The following is an 11,043-nucleotide window of genomic DNA, read 5'->3' as shown; positions in this document are numbered from 1 at the left end:
ACAACCGTGATGTGATGCAGTATCCTGTTGGAATTTGAACTTCCCGCCATTTTTCTGGTCGACGGGCGCGTAGCAGTTTCCTGCCAAAGTTCAAACTTCCCGCCAGGGGGGGTGTGGAAGTGGGTGTGACACTAGGGCCATCAGTGACGTCACAGATGTCATCTGGGGTGACCTAATTTGGGGCGACGTCCTGGTCTGGGGGGACCTACTTTGGGGTGACGTCATGGACGCCATATTGGATAACACTACTTGAGATGACCTACTTTTGGGTGACGCTCTCCTTGGTGGAGGGTGACGTCATCGCCGCTATCTTGAATAATGCTACTTGGGGTGACGCTCCCTTGCCCCCCTACTGTCATTGCGACTTTATGCCAAATTAAGGGGGCCAGGTTCGATTTGCGGCTGGGTCGGAGATTTTTTCCGCTCAGGGACTGCGTGTTGTGTTGCCTCCATCATCATCATCATCATCATCATCATCTCCATCGACGCTCAGTTCACCGAAGTAATGTCGCCTGAAAAGATTTGCACCACGCGAGCGGCCTACCCAACGACAGGCTCTAGCCACACGAAATTTCAGTTTCATCGTCGAGTAGTTGATCCACATATGGATTAAACGGTTTCTGGACATGCCCGTTCGCATTAGCAGGTTAGCGAAACGAGTGTGTTGCGGCGTGGACAACAGACATAGCGTACCCAACATGATGGCGATTCACTGAAGCTTATGGCTGATGTTACGTGAGTACATATATAACGACATGCATCAATAGGACTCATCTGAAGAAAAGAAAAACTGATGGGTAAAAACTACTATTTCCACTTCATTGAGAAACAACGCACAGAATTCAATCAGAAAAATCTCACGTGGACTTTTCAAACAGTAAATCTGTAACAGTAAAGATACATATGCAGTTACTTTTTGATGACGTTTCTACGCGACTATCTTTTTGTAGTGTTGGCTCAAGAGCCAACACCGTGTCGCTACAGGAGCCCGAAATGCACGCGTCTAAATACACACAGACCGGCGTGAGGTCTGGAACAGGACAATGTCTTGAGAATTGCAATAAAGTACGAAATTCTTGTAATACTTAACTTTAATCCATAATTGTAGAACATCGCTCTTGATGATACATGCTTCATATAATAAATATCAATTGAATATGGCGCCTTGCTAGGTCGTAGCAAATGTAGCTGAAGCCTATGCTATCGTCTCGGCAAATGAGAGCGTAATTGTCAGTGATCCCCTTCTGGCAAAGTCGTCTGTACAACTGGGGCGAGTGCTAGTACGTCTCTCTAGACCTGCCGTGTGGTGGCGCTCGGTCTGCAATCACTGACAGTGGCGACACGCGGGTCCGGCGTATACTAATGGACCGCGGCCGATTTAAAGGCTACCACCTACCAAGTGTGGTGTCTGGCGGTGACACTACACTTTTAATTCCCATTTGGGCGGATGAACGGCGTTCAGATTTCATTGCACTCTTTTCTTGGCTTTCCTTGACTCGAGCAATGTTTTCTTATGTTCCAACTCTAAGCATACAGATACCCTTTTTATTCGCCACAGAGCGCGTTTTGCGTTATTTTGCCACCAAGTTTTGCACATCAGACTCTGCTGCAGATTTTGCCAAAACGCTTCCGGTTTTCAACTCTTGCGCAAACTGTGCCCGCTCATGTTTCCCACGAACTGCGTTCCGCACAACACTCCACAATGAACGCGCGCTATTTAACCGTGGGGCACTATTTTGTGTTGCATTCAACCGCTCCCTAAATAGGTTTGTTCTTCTCAGTCATTGCATCGCAAATACTCGCGGCAGAAAATGCGGGAGATGCACTCGGCTCGGGCAGATATTCGACAGCAACGGATTGACGTATCGAAATCACGGTTTCTAACATGTGTCTGCCTCATAATCATTTGTGTTTCTCTCTCTCTCTCTCTCTCTCTCTCTCTCTCTCTTTAGCATTCGATGCCTCAATTCATAAAAATGGAACCCTTACAGAATTGCTTTGTTGTCCGTTCGTTTCTCTGTCTGGCATTTAAGAACCCCTTTCCTTTGGTACGAGTAAATCTGTCAAGTTAAAATATATGTCACATATTAGGGACTTGTAGAAGTAAAAATTTTAAGTTTCAGGGTCAATGTAATGAAAAGATACGGCCATTTATGTCACGTACATTGGTATTCTGAAACTTACTCTACAAAACCTCTAAATTACTTCATGTTGACTTAGAATCATGGGCGGCCGTAGTGGCCGAGCGGTTCTAGGCGCTTCAGTCTGGAACCGCGCGACCTCTATGGTCGCAGGTTCGAATCGTGCCTCGGACATGGATGTGTGTGATGTCCTTAGGTTAGTTAGGTTTAAGTAGTTCTAAGTTCTAGGGGACTGAGGACCTCAGAAGTTTAGTCCCATAGTGCTCAGAGCCATTTTTAGAATCATGTAATTTGGCAAGAGGTAAGTTTTCACACTTCAAATAAAGGAAAAAACGCAAATAATTAATTTGTAATTATATTACATGAAAAAATATTTTATGTCGCCTCTTGTCCGGCGGTCCTTCCGTCTCTCCGTCTGTTAAAACAATTTTTCTCTTGAATAGTTCGGGTTATCATTTTCGAATTTATGTCGCATACTAAGGTTGATGGCCCCTTGGCGGTGTAAAACTTTTAAGCTTCCAAGTCAGTGCAATCAAAAGAGACAGTCATTTATGTCATATTTGATACTCGAAAAGTCACTCAGCAAAACCTATGGGGTACTTCACGTTGACCTAGAATCATGAGATTTGGCAAGAAACAAGGTTTCACGCTACAGGTAAAGCAAAAAATCCGAAAATTGTTACTTTTTAATTACATCACATGAAAAAATATTTATTTTGCAATTTGTTATCCGACTTTCGAAACTAAAAAGTTATTGAAAGTTTTGGAATGGCTGGGACCGATATTTCCTAAGCATCAACCCTGTATAATTTTGCTACTCGCTCAGTTACAGCTTTAACACATAACTCGTACTTTACGGAAACGAGGCTCATAGACCTGTAGTTTTTTACGCCTTGTCTACTTCGTTTCCCGTGAACGAGAATAATTATAGCATTATTCCAGGTTTAGAGAATTACTTTCATTTACAAACATAAATCTGTAAATGAATTTAAAACTTCCTTTTGCGTAACGTTCCATCCAATTTAATTAAAGGGGTACAGAATTTTTCCTTAACGCATCGTAATCCTCGTTTTAATGAGGTATTGTGGCAGTCTCTAAGGAGTTCAATAAACAAACTTAATGAAAAGAATGCAGTGTATCACGAAAGTTAATAAGAGCCAAACATAATGAAAAGCTGTTTGGTAACGTGGCAATCTTTCCTTTGCGGTAAACGTGTTGATACACTCGCTCTGTCTCAGAGTTGAAATTAAGCGGCAGGCAGCAAGACCGAGTGAAATGGTACTGGATTGCAGTGCAGCCACCACCACAAATACCCATTATGCTGCTCTGGTATACAGAAAATATGAAGGTGCCTTTTTTGCCTCTCCTTTATTCGTTTACTCTGCCTCCTCCATTTCTTCCTCTTTTTCACCCGTCTCCTCACAAGGCTGGAAGCGTTCCTTTAGAAAGGCGCCGCCACCAGTCTTCGTTCTCAAAGCCCGGGGCCGCTGATAGCCTAGGGCGGGCAATGGGTCAGAGTTAAACAAGTGCCCGCCGCACATAATTACCACTTAAATATTAATTATGCCGCTAACGAGGCTTTAGCGCGCGCCGTCTCCCAAGAACTGAACAGAACAGAGAGCACAAGGCGGGCTACACGCGTTTGCCAGGGAACTGGGAAATCCCCAGAGGGCGCCAGAGGTAGGGATGGTGCTAGGGATAGGGCTAGGTAGCTCTCCTCCTAGAACCAGCGCTGCGTTTCACTCTCAGCGGTAAGTAGGACAGACAGCCAACAGCGTGGCGGTACAAAGACCGCCGTATAGAACCACACTGCAGTAGAGAACAGGTGTGGCGAGGGGTAGTTTCCCTGAGCACGTCTGTTGTATCAAACACTATATGAACTAGTACTTTAGTAAGTTAATTAATAAATTACGTGTTCAATAGATAATTTGAACGACTCTTTTATCTAAATCATATGGAAAGAGTCGGTTTACGGGGAATATACACGTGGTTGGAGTTAACATTAATGAACTAAGTTTTTTAGATTCTGCCATTGTGAGGATCCGCAGCGTCTAAATGTTTAATAAAAGAATAGATTGTCCGTCGCAGGGCGAATTCTTCTTTATTGTCATCTAATTTCGTCCATGAGCCATTATCAGGCACCCGGAACAAACCAACGTGGAAGAGCGTCACAAGACTACATAAATCGTCATGTACAAACAAAGCACTGCACAACTAACATTAACGTAACCACATTTACATTGCAATAACATTACTTACACTTGCTATGTCATGTATTACATATCGTGCCCGTCACATTCTCTTATATCACGTACATAAAACCATAAGTTATACTTCGTCGTAATATAGTCTGAGTGCTGCAGCCTGACAACTAAAACAGCTGTTGTCAAAGATGCACTTACTTCCAAGAATCGAATTCGATAAAGTTAGTAGTAGCCATACATTTATTCAATGCGTGTCTTGAAATTATTTTTGAATGCATCTTCCAGATATTCCTACTTGTCGCAATACGTTTTTCTTTTCATAGCCTGGTTTGTTCCGTGTGTTTTGGTTATGGAAGATACATATACATGCTTTCGAGAATCATGTTTTCAAATTTTTCTGTGTGCAATATTGTTGCAATGAATTTTAAGGGTACTCATACACCTATATCTTTACGGGATCGTATTTTCACTTCCTACCCATCTTGATGTAATAAGAGGCAAACATATAGTCACAGACTTGCTTGTCATAAATAGTCATCTGGTCCTACTGACCTATCATCGATATTGTAAACTTAAAATATATTCGAAATTTGACTTTTTTTAATCATTCATCTGTACAATGTCAATAAGCTGGTCTCCGTGTATCGATATATAACCTTAAGTCGCTGATGACCTACGTCATAATATTGAAGGCTGGCACGCCAGTAGCGGATAGATTCTTTCTCTGTCTATATTTCATGATATTTATTTTTTCATGTATGATTTTAATATTCTGCAAAGATCATATATGACCTTAAGTGACCATTGCTCGCCGATTACCGAGTATACAGTAATGCAACTAAGTCTGGAACGTCAGCAGTACATGTAATGTAATGGTACATAGCTATCGATAGGTTTACAACGTACGGAAGTAACTTCGTCTTTGACAACACTGAAACAACTGTTTCAGCTTACATGCTACAGCACTCACAGTATGTTACGGTGAAGTACGACTTCTGGTTTTATGTATGTGACATAAAAGTATGTGATCATCAAGATACGTAATACATGGCACAGCAAGTGTAAATAATGTTATTGAAGTGTAAATATGGTTTCGTAAATGTGAGTTATGGAATTCTTTATTTATACGTGAGGATCTATGCTGACATGGGACGCTCTTCCACGTTGGCTTATTTTAAATGCTTTATAATGGCTCACGGGCGAAATTAGCTAATTAATGAAGCACAATATCTACAACGTACAATGTATTTTTTATTAAACTATTTTTTAGTCCCACTCATGTCACTAGACTTAAAAATAGTTTCTTAACATTTTAATAGGGTACCAGTTTTTAAATACAAATTCATCCATGGATTAGTAAGAGCTACTCAGGAGAAATGATTTTAGATTAGATTTAAAATTTGCTTTGCTACCTGTCAGACATTTTATGGTATTATACAAATGACCAAAAATTTTTGTTTGCTACGTACTGAACTCCTTGACCAGAACATGGACAAATGCATTCATTACATGTTCAAATTCTGTGACGCATTTCTGCATGCCTGATCCCGTCTGTGATGTGTTCTGAACTGAGCCATATTCTCTTCTCAAACTCGACAAGGGCAACTAACTGCTGCATGCTGTCTTTTATGTGTTTTAAACGTGACTTGCCGTTTCCTCAACACTGCTTTATATCATGGCACCATGGAAGATTCTTCAAAAGTTAACAAAGGTCTTTGCCCAATAAGACGTTTGCATCGACTTGAGATTGTGTGTTTTAAAGCCTGTTCTGCCAGTTGTATGTATCTAAGATATCACATAAAATATACCGCAACTACCAACAACAGAACAAACAAACAGCTGCTGAATATGACGTATGTACTGACTTGCAACACTCCCAGTAATATACCAACACAAAAACACAATAAACATACATACGCACAAACCATTTCAGATGACACTCGCTCGAGTTTCTGCCGAGAACTTCTCACTTGAAATAGGTAGAAAGAGGCGATTACCAACCAACATGTTACATAGGCTATGTGACACGTCCAGATACAGTATATCACTTTCCTCTACATATTGAAAATTATTTCCACCACACATTACATTTTTCTTTTATTTATCTTTGATATTTGCATGTGTAAATAATATTCTCATCAGCTAGGCGGGAACAAATTGTATAGAACCATTTTAACAACTGTTAAGCATTCAATTCACTGTAACGTTGGATACATTTTTGTGTTATGTTCTTTATTTTATTTAAAAACATTAAAAACTGTATACCAGTAACATTGTGATACTAAGAAGTGTTTGCTGTTGGATTCAGAAGCATTCGAACCACCTTAGATTTCAAGGTGGTGGGTTACTCTGTACTGTAAATGATATAAATAAATCAATAAATGTTCTGTGAACCAATAGGAAGATGCCATAAAGAAAGCAAAAGGCATTATTGGCGAAATATAAGACAATAAAGCCTGTTTTGCAGCTAAGACTGGTTATCACTTCCAAATATTTATCACTGGTTGCTGTATCATCCCGTTACGAATTGGAGAGAGGTGCTTGCTGAGTTGCTGCCGGCTGTAACAATGGGTGACAATGCTAATTTTTTATCTAGTGTCCTGGGTATTAACAGCACTATTCTTCTGAAATTGTGAAGGATTATTTATGGCGAATTTCGTTGTCGAATATTTGTATTGTGATAGTGCAGTTAAAATGCTAGACTCCTTGCAGGTGGTACGTATGTGCGACCACAGGTGAACGCTACATATTATTCTTACTGCTTGCTTTTGTGCAGTCAGTTCCTTCGTCCTAAATGGAGAGAAAAAATTCCATAAGACATTATTGAGTGGAAATTTATATGTAGGCATTGATTAGTTTGTTTCCAAGACTAGCAATAATACGAAGAGCAAAAGCAGTTGAACTTAATGATTTAATAAGCTTAGTAATTTGCTTCTTCCAGTTTTCATCAATATGCACACCCAGAAATTCGGAGCATTCTATTTTGCTGACTCTTGCTGATCTGTTACATAAAAATTTGGTATGGCACAATTTGCCGTATAGAATTAAATACAGCGTGTTTTTTTTCAAAATTCAGGAATAGTCCATTTTCAGAGAACCACTTTATCTTCGGAAAATGCTGTTTACCACCTCTTACGTTGCGTTTTCTCTAATCGGATGTATTATAACACTAGTAACGTCTGCAAAAGTATCATTTCTGTTTGTTAAATGTTAAGTGAAAGGTTATTCACACATATAAGGAACAGGAGTGGACGCAAAACTGAACCCTGTGGGACTCCGTTTGTGACTTCTCACCAGTGGCAAAAATTTTCTGTCTTTCCAACACTGTCTCAGTTATTTAGTACAGTATTTTGTATTCTGTTGTTAAGTAACATTGAAACCAATAGTGTGAAAAACCATTAATTCCATCAAATTTGAGTTTTTCTAACTGATTAATGTGATCTACACAATCATAGGCCTTGAAAAGATAAAAAGAGTGGCGATGTTTTGTTATTTAAGGCTTGGTGTATTTGGTGGTAAATTTTAAAGTAGCACTCTCAGGTGAGTAGTCTTCGAAGGATCCAAACTGTGATACACTGAGTAAACTGTTTATACACAAATGTGAGACTATTCTTGAGTAAATCATAATTTAGAATATTTTGGAAAAATGCCTGTAAGGAAATTGGACAATAATTATAATTTCTTGTCACATTTATTATACAGCGACTTACCAATTTTGCATTTTAACCTGTCTGCAAAAATTCCCTTTGCCAGGGATGTGCACATGGACTAGTCACTCTCTCACTATTTTTCATGTTAAAAGCTACGCTTTAATGTTGATATTATACCCAAGACGTCATTTTTGTGAGATTTGAACTCCGTTTTCAGGCCATAAGTGGCCCATCGGGACTATCCGACCGCCGTGTCATCCTCAGCTTAGGAGCTGATAGGAGGATCGTGTGGTCAGCACACCGCACTCCCGATCGTTATGATGGTTTTCTGTGACCAGAGCCGCTACTATTCGGTCGAGTAGCTCCTCAGTTGGCATCACGAGGCTGAGTGCACCCCTAAAAATGGCAACAGCATATGGCGACCTGGATGGTGACCCATCCAAGTGCCGGCCACGCCCGACAGCGCTTGACTTCGGTGATCTGATGGGAACCGGCGTATCCACTGCGGCAAGGCCGTTGCCTTTTTTGTGAGATGACAGGAAGTTACCAACATGAGCAGGCATTAATTGGAGCGTGTATGTGGTTAATGCTTGCAGTAACATCATACAGTATTTTCTGAAGTTGAGAACAAACAGGCAGTTTGGACATTTAACAGTAAATCTTGCAGTGAATGTTTGGTCTTTGGAAGCCACATGCAGCAATTAGTGAAAGTAACATCTTGAAACACTTATTGGGTTTTGTATCCCGCCTGGAAGGCGATGCGTAGGTTGGATCATTAAAAGGTAAAACACGTCGGTACTGCTGTATGAATTTAATTCCCCTTTATTCAAGCAATAAGAATACATAACTTGGAATGAGGTGCGGAGCTGAAGCGAAGTGTCCCGGTCGTCTGCTCTTGATGAAATGGGCAGAATCTGTAGCGGAGCTCGTAGAGCTGCAAAGCACCAGCTAGAGGGCCCTGCCGTCGATGTTTCGTGGTAGTGCCAACCTTTGAAACTATGTGGCATCGTTACAATCGATACCACATTGGGGACATAATGCAGGTCCCAAAAATTTCTTGAATCGATGTGCGGACAATACTTTAGACTGAACTGGAGGAAAAACTGCCTACCAGTACCTACCTTTTAGGTGACTTTAGCCATAGCAGGGCCAGAGACATGAGAGAAATTTAAGTCACTTGGCCCTTTGTGGTCGGGTATGACAGCCATAAAAAGTCGCGAGTTTCCATGTTCACCGTGGACCGGACGCTAACGAGGAAGCCGTCAGGTGGTCTGATCCCTGTGCCTGCCAAGTTTCTGGGAAGACTCAGGCCTTCGAAACAATCAGTGATTATGACGTCATATCACCCGAACCATCTGTCGTACAATGATAGCCTCGGGAATTTTATGAGACAGCCATTCACCGCCTTGTGCCACAGTGGCACAAGTGTGTCAACAGGCAGGGTCGATACTTCTAACAAACAGGTACTGGTTTCTGTAATTATGCCTCTGGCTCGTTTCTTTTTGAACGCCCCTTATACAGTGCGTTCTAATGACTCTGTACCTCTCGCTACAGCTCCACTCATCCCGGTCACCTAATAAGCGGAAGCTGCGACTTCTCTCTCTCTTTTTGAAGCGAGCACTGACGAGCGGCTAAATGTGCCCCCCACCCCTTCCATCCTACTGTGGCAGAGCATCGCCCACGGCGAACGGGGCCTAACTATCGGAATTACTGTCACGTGTGACGGAAGCCGCCATTAGGCAGAATTTCTTACGACGGCCGCTATCGGCGTATCGATTTCCTTTGCGCAAGAGCTCGTCCTGCGCAGCGTTAATAGACCCCCTCCACCCCACCCTAAAGCGGCAGCACTTAAGTCACCGCCGCCCAGAAGCGCAAGGCAGTCCGCAATAGCTTCTGCAGCCGCCGCCCCGGCTACGAGCCCCTATAAAAATCAGCGACGGGGAATTGAGAGCTCTGCGGCCGTGGGCCGTTTACCGCCGTGGCTGCGCGCTCGCTCTCCCTTCGCTTTCCCTTCGAGCTGCCATCGTTTCATATCGACATGACGGGAACACATTAAACAGTGAACCGACACATTAGTTTCTGCAGGAACATTCCACCTAACTATGCTAATATACAGTGTAAGACATCTACATCTACATCTACATTTATACTCCGCAAGCCACCCAACGGTGTGTGGCGGAGGGCACTTTACGTGCCACTGCCATTACCTCCCTTTCCTGTTCCAGTCGCGTATGGTTCGCGGGAAGAACGACTGTCTGAAAGCCTCCGTGCGTGCTCTAATCTCTCTAATTTTACATTCATGATCTCCTCGGGAGGTATAAGTAGGGGGAAGCAATATATTCGATACCTCATCCAGAAACGCATCCTCTCGAAACCTGGCGAGCAAGCTACACCGCGATGCAGAGCGCCTCTCTTGCAGAGTCTGCCATTTGAGTTTATTAAACATCTCCGTAACGCTATCACGGTTACCAAATAACCCTGTGACGAAACGCGCCGCTCTTCTTTGGATCTTCTCTATCTCCTCCGTCAGACCGACCTGGCACGAATCCCACACTGATGAGCAATACTCAAGTATAGGTCGAACGAGTGTAAGTCACCTCCTTTGTTGATGGACTACATTTTCTAAGGACTCTCCCAATGAATCTCAACCTGGTACCCGCCTTACCAACAATTAATTTTATATGATCATTCCACTTCAAATCGTTCCGCACGCATACTCCCAGATATTTTACAGAAGTAACTGCTACCAGTGTTTGTTCCGCTATCATATAATCATACAATAAAGGATCCTTATTTCTATGTATTCGCAATACATTACATTTGTCTATGTTAAGGGTCAGTTGCCACTCCCTGCACCAAGTGCCTATCCGCTGCAGATCTTCCTGCATTTCGCTACAATTTTCTAATGCTGCAACTTCTCTGTATACTACAGCATCATCCGCGAAAAGCCGCATGGAACTTCCGACACTATCTACTAGGTCATTTATATATATATTGTGAAAAGCAATGGTCCCATAACACTCCCCTGTGGCACGCCAGAGGTTACTT

At 42.2% G+C, this 11,043-nt stretch overlaps 1 pseudogene; it reads right to left on the bottom strand.

The window, feature by feature from the left end:
- Nucleotides 1–8,398: 8,398 nt before the first annotated feature.
- LOC124552866 lies at nucleotides 8,399–8,516 on the bottom strand (annotated as a pseudogene).
- Nucleotides 8,517–11,043: the final 2,527 nt, after the last annotated feature.

Source organism: Schistocerca americana, chromosome 10 (assembly GCF_021461395.2).
Source record: "Schistocerca americana isolate TAMUIC-IGC-003095 chromosome 10, iqSchAmer2.1, whole genome shotgun sequence".
Classification (NCBI taxonomy): domain Eukaryota; kingdom Metazoa; phylum Arthropoda; class Insecta; order Orthoptera; family Acrididae; genus Schistocerca; species Schistocerca americana.
The sequence above is the reverse complement of the archived record's forward strand: the minus strand, read 5'-3'. Positions and strand labels throughout refer to the sequence as shown.